Source organism: Furipterus horrens, unplaced genomic scaffold (assembly GCF_987537825.1).
Source record: "Furipterus horrens unplaced genomic scaffold, mFurHor1.1.pri manual_scaffold_2, whole genome shotgun sequence".
NCBI classification, from domain to species: Eukaryota; Metazoa; Chordata; class Mammalia; order Chiroptera; family Furipteridae; genus Furipterus; species Furipterus horrens.
The window spans coordinates 32,449,479-32,461,960 of NW_028327172.1; positions in this window are offsets into that span (position 1 = coordinate 32,449,479).

Genomic DNA, 12,482 nt, shown 5'->3' on the forward strand with positions numbered 1-12,482 from the left:
CTCCAGAAGCATAAATATGAAATTTAGAATCTTATATGGAAGTGAAATTGAAACTCATTTTTACCCTATACCTTTGCAGAGGAGGGGAGAAATTACAAGAGGAACATGAGTTAGCATTTGTTAAATGTGTCATTCTATTTCTAGTTAAATTGAGAGTATCTATACCACTTGAGACAATACAGAAGACATGCTTTCCTTTGCTCTTTTGTTTTTTAAAGATATTTTAACTCTTGAAGTTAGTAGGCTATAGCTTAATTGTTTTCTTGGCTAATCCAACTTTCTAGGTCAAAACACTTTCCCCTCTGTCTTTAACATTTTCCATTGCCTTGGCTTTGAATTAATTACCCTGAACGACTTTGGCATATAAGTGGAATGTAGTTTAAAAGCCATCTGTCAGCATATGTCCTTTTTTGATTAAGTGCCTGCAGGATACAACCATAGACATTAAGATGCAACCTCTGTTTAAGGTTCAGAAAATCTTAAATGCAGGAAATGTTACACCATTCTGTATTCTGCAGGACTGGGCTATAGTAATGCTGTTTCTGAGAGTTAACTATGAATTTGAGTAAATTGAAAAATAGAAATATTGAGGTTATAATTATCTTGCCTGTTTTAACTTATTTTTAAAAAACTCATTAGTAGCCTGTTTTTTAAAGAAATAGGACTGTATTAACTTAGAACTGAACTATGTATTTCACTTGAACATATGTTCTCTTTTACCATTTTTGCAACTCCAGTCTCTTCTCTGCTCTTGGCATAAGTTTTACGAAAGAGAAAATAGGTGAACACACCTCTTGAATTAGTACATACTAATATTTTTCTTTTTTTTGTCAGTGTGAGATCTAATACAAGAAGCATTATTAAAAAGTCATATATTTATAGTGTGAAATGGTATGATATTTTGGATTTGCTTCAAAATAGTCTGGGGTGAGAGCAAAGAAGTGGGATAAGGAAGTAGGTGAAACAAGGTTGGCCTCAATTGAAATTGCTGAAGCTGGATGATAATTACATGGGGATTCATTATACTCTTCTCTTTATTTTTGTATATATGTTTGAAGTTTCCTTTACTGTTTTTCAAAAGCATGTAAATCCTCCACACAATTTTAAGCCTGAATTTAGTTATGAATGATGCTTATTCTTTTTATGTCTTAAGTAAAAAACTATTATATTAGCATTAAATACTATGGAGCTTAATACGGTTGAAACCAACACAACTACTTGATAGGAAAAGATTATAATTAGTATATAACCAGTTGTATAAAAATTATTCTATTTACTTAAGTGTTTTAGCTGACTTGACAAGGAGACTTTTGTCACAAGCAGTTTTGGTGACTACTAATCAGGTAGGATATGTTTTAGCACCATAGTGGGGAAAGTTCTTACTGGTGATCTTTAATGGTGTGTTTTATGGGTAGAGGAGATGGACAGATTATTAGCCATCACCTATGTCCAGTGTTTAATCATTGGACTAGTCAAATCTGCAAGAGCCTGGGACAGTGAAGTCCTAATGGTCAGGCCAGACCTAAAGAAACAACCAAGGACACCTTGTGTAGATGCTTCCAGCTTCCACTCTCACCTCATGGTTTTTGTTCAGGAGCCTGACTGTTCTGTGTCTCTGTATAGAGTGCAAAGTCTGCACTGGTAAAGTATTAATGACGTACCGTAGCATAAAGTCAAATTTGCTTAAATCCAGTTCTGTACAACTCAAGGAACATCTATAATATAAAAGCTAAGGAGCCTCCATGGGTTCTAAGTTAGTTTTCAAAGCCAAATAGCTTGGACTATTAGGCTACTCCTTCGACAATGATTATTGTGTGCATATGGACTGCCCTGTTTTAACAGCTGTATTTTCCCCTGGAAATCTATGCCTACAAGACTTACATAAGGTAGCAGCATCATGGAGTAGGTCATTCTCATTTTACTCTTAATTTTCCATGCCCCCGGGCTTTGGTAGGAAACAAAATTCTGGGAAAGGGCCATGCTGCTCTGAAATCAGACCTGGAAGAGAGAATATCTGTTCACCAGGCAATGTGGGTCATTGACCAGCCTGTGGATTGGCTACCCTGGGCTAAGTGTGTACCCCTAATACAGTCAACTAAAGCTGAAATTAAGAGGAAGGTGATAAAATTTATCTAAGGACACAGAGTGTTGTAGTAGACACTGGACTTACATGCCTGGTAGAAATGGCTACCATTTATTGAAGGTTTACTGTGTGCCAGGGACTCTATGGAGATCTTTATATACATTATCTTATTTAATTCAGCAGTAGTATCATAAGGTAATTGTTAACCATCTTACAGAGGGGGAGATGACGATTCAGAGTGGTTAAGTTACTTGGTCCAAGTTGCATATACAGTAAGCTGGCTCAGGGTTTGAAGTCAGTCCTGCCTGATCCTATAGCATGTCCTTTTAATAACTATACTATACTTGCATCCTGTAGGTAGACATGGGCCAGATTCTGAAGGGCCTTATTTATCATGGGGACTAGACATCTGGATATCTGCTTATCCTTGCCTCTTTCTCTGAGAATTATCCCTGACCTACCCAGTACCTTCTTCTCTGGTTACAGTGTATAGTAAAACAAGGGATTGATTTCTGATCAAAACTGAGAAAATGACACTGGTTCGGGAACATTGGACTTTAAAGATCATGTAACTTACAAGACCAAGGATCGTTTTTGAGGGTGGCCAGTCATGTTTATTGTCTGCTGTGTACCAGGCATTGTTCTGAACACAAGGAACACAGCAGTGAACAAAACAATCTCAGTACTGGGAATACTGTGGTAGACAAAGACAAAAATCTTGCCAAATGGAACTTGAATTTTTGAGAATGTGTGTAGAGGAACAGGGGAAGAAACTGGTCTGCATAGAAGGACAGACAGAGGAGGTCATACAGCTTGTTGCAGATTAGATCATTGTTATCAGTTCTTTATCGCTATACCCAGTCTTTTCCCATGGCTTCTTGATGGATGGCCTTTGACTTTGAGCTTGGCCAAGTCACTTTGCTTTGGTTAATAGAATATTAATGGAGCTGATCTAAGCAGAGTGCTTTTATGTACCATTCTGTTTAAAGACTGAATAATACCCTATTATATGTACATATATGTCACATTTTCTTGATCTGTTTTTCTGTTGGTGGACATTTGGATTGCTTCATGTCTTGGCTTTGTGAATAATCCTGTACTGAATGAGTGAGTGCAGATATCTCTTCAAGATCATGATTTCAATATTTTTGGATATTTATCCAGTGATATTGCTGGATCATATGGTAGTTTTAATTTTTGATGAACCTCCATAGTATTTCCCATAGTGACTGTACCAATTTACATTCCCACCAACCGTGTACAGGGCTTCTCTTTTCTCCAGCTCTTCACCAACACTTGTTATTATCTTTTGTGCATGAATTTTTAAAAAATATAATAGCCATCCTAACTTGTGTGAGGTGCTAATCTCATTTTTTAATTGAATTTGTTGGGATGACATTGGTTCGCAAAACCATATAGGTTTCAAGTATATACAGCCCAGTAAAACATCATCTGCACACTGCATTGAGCCCATTTTGGTTTTGATTTGCATTTCCCTGATGATTAGTGATGTTGAACGTCTTTTCATGTACCTGTTGGCCATTCGTTTGTCTTCTTTGAAGAATTGTCTATTCCATTCCTTTGCCAGTTTTTAAATCAGGTTATTTAGGAATTTTGCTGTTGAGTTGGAGTTCCTTATATATACATATGATAGAATATTTGGGTATTAACTCCATCAGATATGTGGTTGGAAATACATTTTCCTATTCCATAGACTCTTTTTTCATTTTGTTGATTATCTATACTTGCATTTTTGCCTGTGCTTTTGGTGTCATATCTAAGAAGTTATTGCCGAGACCAGTGTCAAGAAGCTTTTCCTCTAGTCTTGGAGTTTTATGACTTTAGGTCTTACATTTACATTTTTATTTGTTTTTAATTAATTTTTATGTATGATGTAAGATAAAGGTCCAATTTCATTCCTTTGCCTTTGGATATTCAGTTTTCCCCAACACCATTTATTAAAGAGACTATGCTTTCCTTATGGGGTACTGGGGGCACTCCCCCCAAATGGAATTATCTTCTGGAGGGTGGGCCCTCGTAGGCTTCCTCCTCTAGGTGAGTGTTCTAGGAACTCATCTGTATCGGTGTACCACCTCGCGTTGTGTGAGAGGCTGTGTTTGGCTTCAGTGAATGTTTTTTGAAGATCTTTCAATGCATTTGCCCATTTCCTTTTTCAAAAAATTATATTTTATTGATTATGCTATTACAGTTGTCCTAATTTTTCTCCCTTTGCCCCCCTCTCCCAGCACCCCCCATTCCCTCAGGCAATTCCATCACCATTGTTCATGTCCATGGGTCATGCATGTAAGTTCTTTGGCTACTCCATTTCCTGTGCTGTACTTTACATCTCCATGGCTGTTCTGTAACTACTCATTTGTACTTCTTACTCCCTTCATCTCTTCACCCATTCCCCCTCAACCCCCTCCCATCTGGCAACCTTCAAAACACTCTCCATATCCATGATTCTGTCTCTGTTCCTCTTGTTTGCTTAGTTTAATTTTTAGATTCAATTGTTGATAGATTTGTATTTATTTCCATTTTATTCATAGTTTTGATCTTTTTCTTAAGTAAGTCCCATTAACATTTCATATAATAATGGTTTGGTGATGATGAACTCCCTGGTTTTTCATGTCTGGGAAGCTCTTATCTGCCCTTCGATTCTAAATGATATCTTTGCCAGGTACAGCAATCTTGGCTGTAGGTCCCTGTTTTTCATGACTTTGAATATTTCTTGCCAGTGCCTCTAGCCTGCAAAGTTTCTTTTGAGAAATCAGCTGACAGACTTATGGAAACTCCTGTAGGTAACTAACTACTTTTTGTGTTGCTGCTTTTAAGATTTTCTCTTTATCCTTAACCTTTGGCATTTTAATTATGATGTGTCTTGGAGTGGGCCCCTTTGCATCCATCTTGTTTGGGACTCTGTGCTTCCTGGACTTGCATGTCTATTTCCTTCATCAAATTAGGGAAGTATTCTTTCATTATTTTTTCAAATAGATTTCCAATTTCTTTCTCTTTCTCTTCTCCTTCTGGCACCCCTATGATGTGAATGTTGAAATGCCTGTAGTTGTCCCAGATGCTACTTACACTATCCTTATTGGTTTTTGGATTCTTTTTCTTCTTATTATTCTGATTTTATTTTTCTTCCTTATGTTCCAAATCATTGATATGATTCTCAGCTTCATCCACTCTACTGTTGTTTCCCTGTAAAATGTTCTTTATTTCAATTAGTGTATCCTTCATTTCTGACTCGATCTATGCTGTTGAGGTCCTCACTAAGTTTCTTAGGTATTCTTAAAACCAGTGTTTTGAACTCTGCATCTGATCGATTGCTTGTCTCCATTTTGTTTAGTTCTTTTTCTGGAGTTTTGATCTGTTCTTCCATTTGGGTCTTGTTTCTTTGTCTCCTCATTTTGGAAGCCTCCCTGTGTTTGTTTCTATGGATTAGGTAGAGCTGCTATGATTCCCTGTCTTAGAAGCATGGCCTAATGTAGCAGTGGACACCTGTAGGGTCCAATGTTATAGCCTCCCCTATCACCCAAGCTGGGTTCTTGAGTTGCAGTCTTCATGTGGGCTGGGTACATCCTCCTCTTGTAGTTGAGCTTCGATTGCTGTTAGCAGGTCAATGGGAGGGATATACCCAGGCCAGTCATCTGCAAGGACTGGCTGTGACCACTGACCACCAACCTCTGCCCTTTGTGGAGGATTAGCTGTACAGGGACAAGGTGGTGCTGCTCCAGCTGTTCACTGGGTGCACAAGCTCTGGAGTTTCCCTGCTGGTGCAGGCCAAAATCAGCCCCAACCGCTGTTCTGCCCTAGGCCACCCTGAATGAGCTGTAAAGCAGTCTGAGATGACAGCTATGTGTGCTACACTTGGAGATTCCCAGGTGAAGCCAAGCTGTGGATCTAGGTTGGCTGTTGCTAGTGCAGAGCCTGGGACCACTTAGCAAGAGGTAAGGGGGAGGGCGGGGGCTTACTGAGGCCAGCTGTTGCTTTGAGAGGATTTAGAAGGTTGTGGAGCTTGAGCCAAGACCAGCCATTTGTATGGAAAAATCACGGTTTTTGCTTGAGTGGGCACATATGTTGGTGGGGCGGAGGCTTGGGATCTCTAGGGCAGAGCAAACAGTGTTAGCCAGATTGATGGAGTCTCAGATATGGCACCTGCCTTCTGGCTCTGTGGCTTTGTTGGGGGAAGGCTCAGAAAAGGAACGGTGGCCTCTACCGGTATTTCTGTCTGGGAGAAAGCTGTCCACCAGCTCTCACCCTGATGCCAGACACTTCAGTTCCTTCCTGTGGGCCTCTTGTACCTTTTAAGCTGCTACTGTGGTGCTGGAGCTCAGAGAGTGAGTCTGAGTAAGTCTGTGTGTAATTGCTTTAAGGGGAGCTGCTTGGGACCCTAGCAGTTGCTTCTGTGGACTTAATCCCTGCTGATTTTTGCAGCCAGAATTTATGGGGACTTATCTTCCTGGCATTGGAACCCTGTGCTGGGGAGCTTGGTGTGGGCTGGGATTCCTTGTTCCTGAGATCCTTTCTGAATTTTTTCCACCACAGGTGGATGTGGGACCAGCCCATTCCATGACTGCCCCTCCCACCAGTCTGGATGGATGTGGTTTCTTTAATTCCATAGTTGTCAGACTTCCATTCAACTCAATTTCTGATGGTTCTGAGTGATGGTTGTTCTGTATTTTAGTTGAAATTTTGATGTGGTTGTGCAAGGAGGTGAGCCATGTTTACCTGTTCCGCCTCTTTGCGTTTGCCCATTTTATGATGGGTGATTTATAAGTGCACCTGCCCCCACCGTGCTGAGTGTTCAGGAGCTTTGGACCAAAAATGGCATGACCCCCATGTCCAGCTCTCCCTACTCACCCAATCTTGCTCTGAGTGACTTAAAAAAAAATTTCCCCTGATGAAAAAAGTCCTCAAAGGAATACGTTTTGCCGATGTGAAAGAGGTGAAACAAAAAGTGGCAGAAGCACTAAAAGGCATCAAAATTGATGAGTTCAAAAAGTGTTTTGAGCAGTGGAAAAAAACTTAGGTATATTGCATCAAATGGAGAGTACTTTAAAGGTGACTGAAGTTTAAACATGTAAAAATAAATACACTATTTTAAACTAAATCTTGTTTGTTTTGAGGGTCCCCTCTTCTATTCTTGGCACCTTGTTGAAGATCATTTGACTGTGTGGAGTTTATATATGGGCTCTCTGTTCTGTTCCATGGGTCTATGTCTGTTTCAAAACATTCCCATTTATAATTGCTTTGAACAGATGAAATACTTACAAATAAGCTGAACCAAGGAGGTGAAAGACTTATAGATTTACACACTAAAAACTGAAACTGACAAGAAATTAAGGGAGACGCAAATAAGTAGACATCCCAGGATTGTGAATTGGAATAATTAATATGAATAAAATACCTGTATTACCCAAAGTAATCTACTGATTCAATAATCCCTATCAAAATCCCAATGGTATTTTTTACAGAGAAAAAAAGTCCTAAAATTTATATGGAATCATAGAAGACTAAATAGCCAAAGTAATCTGAATAAAAAGAATAAAACTGGATGTATTACACTTGATGATTTCAAAATACAGGGTGGGGCAAAAGTAGGTTTATGGTTGTTTGCATGGAAAATAACACAATACTTAATAAATAACCCAAGAATAAACTTTGTTTCAAGTACTCACAACTGTAAACCTACTTTTGCCCCATGGTGTATATTACTAAGCATTTTAGGTTTTCTTGAATGAGATCTGAAAAGTCTCAGAAATCTGAAAATTCTATAACGACATTTATTGTTCACTAGAGAAATTAAGTGAAGATCTATACATGATAGTTATATTGCAAATACGACTTTTACTTTCGAACATTAGTCTTCCTATATACTTATTGCTGCCTCTAAATACCTTTCTTTGTGAAATGATTTTAAATTAACTTTTAAACACTAGCTTTCTGTGTTCTACTACTAAGGCTACAGCATATATTTATAAAAGCTTTTCTGCTCACTAGGACACCTCGTTAATTACATACTAAGCTTATATCAATATTGGGCTTGTTGACCTGCAGGCTGTTTAGAAGTGAAGCCGTACCAGACCATCTGTCAATCCCTGTCATTGGAAATGCTTTTCTCTATTACTGTAATGAAATCACTAAAATCATTTCCTGTTCCCAGTCCTTGTTCAGATCTTCTATCTATTGTCAATAAGAGGATATTAAAATACTCAGCAAAGTCCACATATCCTTTTCATAGTGGTTCACAATGGTAGCACATGGCTTTGTGTTTTAGGGTTGGAAGTAAATAATGACATCAAGCCTATTGTAATAAAAGAAGTCTGCTTATTAAACTCTAAAGCTGTTTTCCCTTTGACATAATGGAATCTCTTTATAATGATTTTTATGAGATTTCTTCCTTACAATTTAGGGTTTATATAATTACATTTGAAATTGAAACATTTTGTGTGACAGTTCCTTCATAAAACTGACGCTTTCCTGCTTAGGCCCTTTGTGCATGCAGACTCCAGCAATGGGATAGTGAGAAGAAAGGATAAAGAGGCTTTCCGTATTCTCCTGGAGGAGTTTTGACTTCCTGAAGTCTGAGCTTGCTTCCAGGAAGGAGTGTGCGTTGAAAATAAGGCAGATGGGTGGATGCGGGATGTATATTTATCATAGTCCACAATTCAAGAAAACGTGTATACATAGCTTTATTATAAGTCAATTAACACAGGAGCATATAGTTTTGCTTTGGTGTCTGTTAACCACATACCGTTTGTCATCTCTGGAAATTCACTCTTCTTTGGGACTGAATTTGGAGAGGCTGGTGGCATTTGTGTGCTTTCTTCAAAATGTACTTGATGTTGAACTTTCCTACCTGTACCCAGGAGCAAGCAGTCAACGTGATCAGTCAGCAAGCATGTCTCTTGGAGGAAACTTAAGTCCTTTTACTTCCCCATCACAGAGAGTCTGTACTATGTCACCATTGGTAGGAAGAGACATCTGCTGATGTTGGGGACCCTGGAACAAAGTCCCAAAATTGAATTCTCGAATTTATTTTTTTGTGTGTTTTAGGTTTGAACAAATCAGGCAAGTGTCTGATTTGACTATAATTTTCAGTATTTAAAGCAATTTGGAGACTTCCTTGCTCTAAATGCACCTTCTTGCTTGTTGCCCACATCAAGTGATCTCTGGTTTTTAAAGATCCAGATGAGCCTTGGGTCATCTGAAAATCTTAGATTTTTCTTGTCCGTTCTATTTGGATATGTTTAAATGTGGGTTGACTATTTTCCTTAGAGCAATTGTAGAAAAAATACACAGGTTTCCAGAACAACTCACAAAGCACTCACTGATTATTTTATCATTTAGAAACTGCCACGGGTTGTGCCCTGAGCATGTATGTCCCCAAAGGAAACCTGGAGGATCATGCTGCAGAAGCCCTTTGGAGAAACATGCCAAGTGCTGTGTAACCATGAGTTGGCTCTCCTTTGATGGAGAGATTAATAGTTTCCATAATCATATTATCCCGACTGCTCCGTGCCCAGAGTTTCCTCAGACGTGAAAGAAATGGAAACTAATTGAAAAAAAAAATTTTTTTTCCTTTTTGTTTTCCCTCCAAGTCTCTCAATCTGGAAAAGTGATGAGAAAGAGATTCAAGAGTTTGTTGCCAGGAGGAGCCAAAATGTTTATTTTCTTTTGCAATTCTGGATAAAAGAAAGCAGTTGGATGGTGGGGATGACATAGGTAGGAGAAGAAGGGTATAGCTCTGCTGCCTAAATAATTCTAAAGAGAACAGAAACACTGGGAAGTCGATCGGTAGATGTGTGGAAGGTTGTCCTGTGAGGCTGAGTATCTGGTCCTGGAAATAAGTACTGAGGGAACAGAAAAAGGGTTTTGTAACTGATATGACTGTGATTAGATGAATTGGATTGATCTAGTGATTTTTATGTGTCTACTACTACAGAGGAGCTGCTCTGACTTTATTTGCCACATCCTGGAGTTTGGGAAATAATCATCTTTAGTTAAAATCTATTCTTTCCTGGCTCTGAAATTTGAGCTCAATTCTTTTTAAGCTCCTACCATCTCTCTTGACCAGTTCTCACCCTACATACTAGTGTTGATTTCTGCAATGTTGCTGTTGAGCCTTGGGGGATTTCAGTGGGCAGAGGATTTAGTCTCTGGGAGAACTGAGATGTGTTAATAGAACACGGGTCTCTTGTCATATCTTCAATCAGAGAGATATTTCCAATATGTGATCAGTAAGTGCTTTATTGAAATTTACTGAACCAGTAAGAGAGAAACTGAACTGTAGACACCTATCATTCATTCATGCCACATTATGTTGTAATTTGTTGCATTCGCTACGCGTTAAACATTGTGCTCAGTTCAGTGGGATTCAGAGGTAATAAATCAAGAAAGGAAAATAAGAGCTAGTTAATAGCTGTTCATTCCATCAGTTTCTGAAAGTCAAGGTCCACATCCCTTCCTCTGAAGAGATGTACTTTCACTCTTCCAAGTTACATGCTAGTTGGAGAATTGGGACTCTCTTGAGGCTTACATAGCTATGGGAGATAGAAAGGTCCTTTTGTGGGTGACTTTCTCCCTGCACTTCATATGCAGGCCCAACAGTAAGGCATCATGCTGCTATTGTCCACCCTACATGACAATAACGGGCAGCAGTTAAATACTTGCCCTTCTCTTGTGGGACCTCACAGGAAATCACCTCTCCAGCGGCTCCTGTTTCAACCTGGGGCTTGGCTAGTTCTCGCCTGCGGAGAGAAGCTCTGAGTTTTAGCTTTCCTAAGCTGTCTGAATACCCAGTATCAGTGCTTAATTGGGAGGGAGTGGACATGCAAACAGCCCTGTCACAGCAGGGCATGGCGGTGCCACAACAGCCTGGAGGGGAGGAGAGGCCCTGGTTTAGGAGGCTGGAGGAATGATATGTTTGTAAGATACTCAAGGGTTTGTTGCCAGTGGGAGCTGAGATGAGTCCTAGTCACTCAGGGAGCACTGTGGAACCTAACCCAAGCCAAAAGAGGCAAATCTTGAATTTACATTAGCTGTAGGACACAGCCTCAAATATTGGCAAAGCAACTGGCAGTCTAGAAGCTAAGAGGTCAGAGTTGGAAAGAGCACAGTTCTCTTCATGTCCACCATGAAGTCTCATTGCTATACCCCTCCTCTGTATTCCTTGGTACCATCTTAGGAGGAAGCTGTTTGAGACACTGAACCTTCTTTCTTTTTCTTCCTTCTAATTAAAGACTTGGCACTTCTTAAGTGTCTATTTAAGTTATTGGGCAAGAATAAATTTAAACAGTTGGGTTTTTGGTTTATTAATTTTGGGGCTACTAGCAGGTTATCAGGGGAGAGGGGACAATTCTGGAGAAGCACCAGATTTGTTAAGGCAGCAAAATGAAGTTAACTTTTTCTTCCCACATCTCAATAATAATGTGAGTTGCATTTTGAGACCGTGTAACATGGGAAGAGTCAGAGGAGATGTTGCCCAAGTTGTAGCAGATATGCTAAAATCCTCACTGACTTCTTTTGGAATTTCTGTGGGCAGATATACTCACTATTCTTCCACATAGACTCATTTGCAATAAAAGACAGACAATAAATGAAAAAGATACTTCGTGACATTTTAGGAGTCTTACTGTGACTGACTGGTGTCCAGGATCCATACTGATCACATCATGTGTTTGGGGGTAAACCGAGAGTGTTCCTATAAAAGCTAACACATCTAAAGGAAAAAGCTAAACCGAAGAATCCCAGCCCTGACTGTGTGGCACAGTGGATTGAGTGCTGGCCTGCCAACCGAAAGGTCACTGGTTCGATTCCCAGTCAAGGCACATGCCTGGTTTGCTAGCCAGGTCTCCAGTTGACTCTTGCACATCAATGTTTCTCTTTCTCCCTCCCTTCTCTGTCTAAAGATAAATAAAATCTTTAAAAAAATAATTCTAAATTCAGTTACACCCAGTCTCCAATGTGAAACGAGAGACTTCCTAACTTGTGTTCATTTATATTCATCAGGCATTTACTGATTGCCAGCTACGTGTCAGGCACAGTGCAAAGTGCTGGGCTTGGCAATTGTTCCACAAATGTTACAAGTCTAGAAACAGACTTATATGAAGCTAATGGAACTTAAGCTTAAAGCAGTGGTTTCCAAACTCTGATGCAGGTTAAGAATCACCCAGGAGCCTTTAAAAAATACTTATGCCTGAGTTTCACCTCCGGACATTCTGATTTAATAGGTATGGGGTGAAAACTGGTCATCAGGATTTTTAAAAAGTTCTTTGAAAGGTTCCTCAGATGGTTCTTATGTACAGCAATGTTTGGGAACTACTGCATTAAGGGACTCACTTGCTGGGGCCTCTTCCAAGATCCGTAGGAGGTTCCTAGCATTTTTATGTGTTTT